Raw genomic sequence first — 5,288 nt, 5'->3', positions numbered from 1 at the left:
GACTCATTTATTGAGTTTTGCTTGATTCTAAGCTCATTCCGAGTAGTAAAGGGTGTAATTTGGTCCAAATTGACATATGAAAATAGCTGTTTTTCAACCTTCATCACCTATCCTTTGTTTGTCTTCGACTTCTATAATAGGATCAGTATTAATAGGGACATGAAAGTGTTCCATGAATATGGTTATCAAATGAGGATAAGGCAGCAATGCATTGTCTGATATAGCCTTTTTGATCCTATAGTGGATTACATGTCCCCAGTTAATCTGCTTTGAATTGAAAATGGCCCATATCAGCCTAATATCGTCATGCAAAGCCTGACCGATATTCATTCTACATGGACATATCTCAGTAACTCATTCATATTAAGAATGGTTGATGAATCCAAAGAGATTTGAACCTGCCACTACAAAACATTACAATAACATTACAATAACATTGATTTACTTAACATAATAATGCCACCATATAAAATACCAAAATTTTAACTTACCTTTGGGTTTTCGGACGCCATTGAAGCTCCACTTGTTTCATATAAAAAAATACAATGACGAGAATACAGTTAGTGTTCACAAAACCAAAAACACAAAAACTCCTCCGAAACCAAAAACACATCTTTTACTCACCAAGACAACCGAGAGATGACGCGAAACGTGAAACCGTTTTGGAGAAGAGAGACGATGATACGAAACGTGCCAGAAAACGCAAAACACAAGAGACGAGGGGGAGAGATGGGGTTGCAGAGGAGAGGAGACGAGGGGGAGAGATGGGGTTGCAGAGGAGAGGAGACGAGGGGGAGAGATGGGGTTGCAGAGGAGAGGAGGCGACGAGGAGGGATGAAGTTGCAGAGGAGAGGAGACGACGGGATTGTAGAGGATAGGAGAGGAGACGCGAAAAATGAAATTTAACCGCCAAAATCAAATTTCACCAATCGACATTTCCAAAACTACCCTCATAAGAAATTTTAAAACATTTTTTCCTTCATTAAAACCAGTCAACCGAATGACACAATGTGACGTGTGTCAAAAGTGTGTTAAACGAAGGATGTCAACAAAACATTTTCCTTTATTTACTTTGGTTCTAGTAGATTGACACGCCCAACTGTCAATTACATTCATATGACACGCCACTTTTCAAATTTTTATTCCAAAATTAACCTTTCACTTCTAATTTTTGTTTAAAAAAGTGAGACCCATCCATGTTACATGAGTGTAAAAAAAAATATCCATGTCAAACTAGTATTTTTGTATTTACTTTGCTTTTAGTTGGCCAAGGAGGGAGAGTCGTGGGGTTAGTATTTGGGTTTGACCTGTGAACAAATGGATAAAGACGTATGGTTTTGTAGCAGGGGCGTCACGAAGGCTTCTATTTGTTTTCTACTTGAATCTTTGTGCATGGGGAAGAAAACATGGATGTCTTATTTTAAGCAATTGGCAAAGATGGGAGAGAATTATTCTTCTCCTTTCTTTTAAGTTGATGGGAAGGAAGTTGCTTTTGGTAAAAGAGAAAATGTGACTTGGCTTGGAGACGTGTTTTGGCGCGAGTAAACTAGGAAGAATTTCAAGTTGAGTGCATGGCGTAGTTCTTCTTGTATGTGAAAAGTCTAACTGCAAGGAGCCACTTTATCTTATTCCTTCAACCTAGATGATTCATAATGGGCACCTTTAATAATTTTTCTTGCATAGACTACATCCTTAAACACTAAGGTAATTTAGGAAAGGAACCTAAACTTAGAAGGGGAGCTTCTCGTGGATTGTAGCATTGATTATCTCATGCAGCTTTGGGCTGAGTATTACGCATATTAGAGGGGGTTTTCGGTAAAACCCTTTGGGGTAGAAAGAATGACTATTTAAGTGATAATTTAGGTTAAAATGGGGGCAACAAAAACATTCAGCAACCGTCAGAATAAAAAGGCTACCCAAACCCTAACCTTCACCTTCTGAATTGAGAGAGTGTTCAAGAGCAAAGGGAGAGAGGGTCTTTGCTCTTTGCATACCGTGAGCATAGTAAGTGTTAGTATTTTAAAGGTTGTGAAAGGAGTAGTTGATAAGGTAGAGGAAATGTGGAGATAGTAGGATGTAGAAGTAGTAGTTGGAAGAAGTGTTGTAGTTGTCTTAGCTATTGTAGATGTTGGCTTCTTGTCTACATGCATCAAATGGTAGAGTTCATGGGTATTTATAGACCCATAGATTATTCTAGAACATACTAGCCATAACTTATGTGGAATATTCTAGATTTTCACATATGTAGACTATTNTTGATNTTTCTTCCTATCTTAGGCTTTTCTACAACATTCTAGAACTTGTATTACATTTGAATTCTTCTATCTAAGGTTCTACATTCTTCTAGAATTTGCATTACTCTTTAATACTCCTCCTTAATGCAAATTCGGTAACTCCAAGCATAGTGCATAGTAGTTCAAATCTTGGTCGAGGTAATGCCTTCGTAAAAATATCTGTTTAGTTGTCTCTTCATCTCGAATGAAGTGATATTTAATGGCTATGTGTTTTGTTCTTTGATGATGGACTGGATTTTTTGCTATTGCTATTGCCGATTTGTTGTCGCAATAGATAATAGTTGGTCCATCTTGTGGTTCACCCATTTCTTCAAGTATTCTTCGTAGCCATATTGCTTGACTTGTGGTTTCAGCAGCTGCTACATACTCTGCTTCTGTTGTTGATTGTGCCACGGTTGCTTGCTTCTTTGATGCCCAAGATAAAATACTGGATCCTAGTGTGAAAGCGTATCCGGACATACTTTTCTGTGTAGCCAATCATTCTTGAATTAGTCATGGTTTTGTACCATATACCAAACTCCTTTGTGCCTTGTAAATATCTTAAAATTCTTTTTCCTACTCCATAATGAATTTGACTTTGCTTTTGCATGAATCTTGATAGAAGACTTGTAGCATACATAATGTCTGGTCGTGTGGCTGTGAGATACAAGAGACTTCCAATTAAACTCCTATAGCGTGATGCATCTGCCTCTTGTGCTCCATCATCTTTTTGTAGTTTGTCGTTTACCACCAATGGAGTAGTGACAGGTTTACAACCATTCATCTTGAACTTCTTTAGTAGAGCTTCAATATATTTCTTTTGAGAGATAAATATGCCTTCTTTTTGTTGTTTCACCTCTATACCGAGGAAATAGTTCATCAAGCCAAGGTCGGTCATTTCAAATGTCTTCATCATGTCTTCTTTAAATTCTTTCATCATCTCTATATTGTTTCCTGTATAGATAAGGTCATCGACATATAAAGAGATAATGAATGGTACTGACCTTGTGCCTTAATATATAGTGTTGGCTCACTCTTGCTCCTCCTGAATCCTTGATCTATGAAGTATTTATCAATTTTGCTATACCATGCTCGAGGAGCTTGCTTTAGGCCGTATAATGCCTTTTTTAGTCTTAGTACTTTGCCTTCATTTCCTTTGTTGATGAAGCCTTGTGGTTGTTCAACATAAATTTCTTCTTCGAGCACTCCATTTAGAAAGGCTGAATTGACATCTAGTTGATAGATGTTCCATCCTTTTTGTGCTGCAAGNTAGAGAGAAGTGAGAGCTTGAGTTAGGGCAAGGTTTCTGTTCTTGAGAGAGAAAAGAAAATGGAGAAATGAATTTCTGAAGCTAAGGGAAGGGACCCCTCTCTTGGCCATGTGCCCAATACGAATGGGCCTGGGATCTTTTCAGAGGCCCAATAGCCTTAAATATTTTAAGGGCCTTGCATTTATATTAACTAAATTATATATATATATATATATATATATATAATTTAGTTAACAGTGCATGTGAGAAATATATGCAAAAATAATAAAATTATTGTGATTTTCTTAAAAATAATAGTTGTTGCTCAAGTATATAATTTTTATATTACATATATCATAAGTATTAATTGTATTTTAAAAATTTAACTTTAATTTTCTCAATCTAAATACATATTATATGCTTATTATTATGCAAAACAAGATTGTTACGTTTATAATAAGTTATTTGATTATTGTAATTGATTCATTACCCGAGTATATATATCAATAGAATATTATATACAATTGAACATATAAATAATTACATTATTTGATTTATTTTTTTAATGATCGAAAACAGGTATGTATAACTCTTTAACAACTTCATTTTAAATAATTGATTAAATTATTTCGTGCTATAAAAATATTAAAACCACATATATGTTGTCAAATAATTTTATGTATTTTTTTAAATAACTTTATCGTAAATATTGTTTGAATTTGTTACTATTTTGTATTGAATAGATACATGATAGTACTCGATGTTTTCAATTGATTATAAAGATATATAATGATATGCATATATTTGTCGTGTTTTTATCTTACACACACCTTGATACTCATTCCATTATTTTATTTGTCGCGTTTGAATGATTAAAATATTTTATTTATTAGGTAATCTTATTATTCATAGTCTTTAGTTTTATACATACTTTTTTTTCCTTTATTTTAAATCTTTTTTCTTTTTCTTTTTCTAATTGTTGGGTTTACCTGACATTAATTTACATTTCCAAGATTTTTTTTTTCTCTTATTAGAATCTTTATGCATAAATATTCAAATGATATGTAAATTAATTATTTTGTATGTCTCATATTTCAACATTTTAACTCGCTTTTACTATTTTTATTTGTAGTTTTTTTATGAGAATATTTAACTTTTAATTAAACTGTTCAATAGCATAAACTATTTTACTAGGTAATATAAAAAATATTATCTCCTTTATCATCCAATTTTTATTTTGTTCCATTTGAAACTTTTTTTTAAAAAACAATTTTCTATATTTGAAAAGTTATTTTGGAATTTTGAAGCATTTTATGTGTTTTTTTATATATACTTTCATCAATAAATCAACTTTTTCATAATTTTTACATTATTTTGTCTTTAAGTTTAGTATCTGTTTTTATATTTTGGTGTGTTTTAATAAGTATGTGTTTATTTATCTATAATGTCTATTTCATTGAATGAGATAAGGAAATAGAAAAAAGTTTTGTTGAAAAAAAAAAAATTGAAACTAAACGTAGTATCGTTGGAAAAAAAATATAAAATATAAATAGACAAATGTCCACTTTAGAGGCTCTAAAATTGTACTCAGAATTACAAAAATTTAAAAAAATATTCATTTATAGGGTTATACTACCATCGTATGATAAAAAAATCACGACCGGGTGTCAGCCTGACTCGTTGGGCGAGTTAGCTACTTGTTGAGCGAAAATGACAGTCCAAACCAACAATATTCGAGTCATTTTGCTTGTCGAGCGAGTTATAAG

Source organism: Vigna radiata, chromosome 5 (assembly GCF_000741045.1).
Source record: "Vigna radiata var. radiata cultivar VC1973A chromosome 5, Vradiata_ver6, whole genome shotgun sequence".
In the NCBI taxonomy this organism is placed as follows: Eukaryota; Viridiplantae; Streptophyta; class Magnoliopsida; order Fabales; family Fabaceae; genus Vigna; species Vigna radiata.
The sequence above is the reverse complement of the archived record's forward strand: the minus strand, read 5'-3'. Positions refer to the sequence as shown.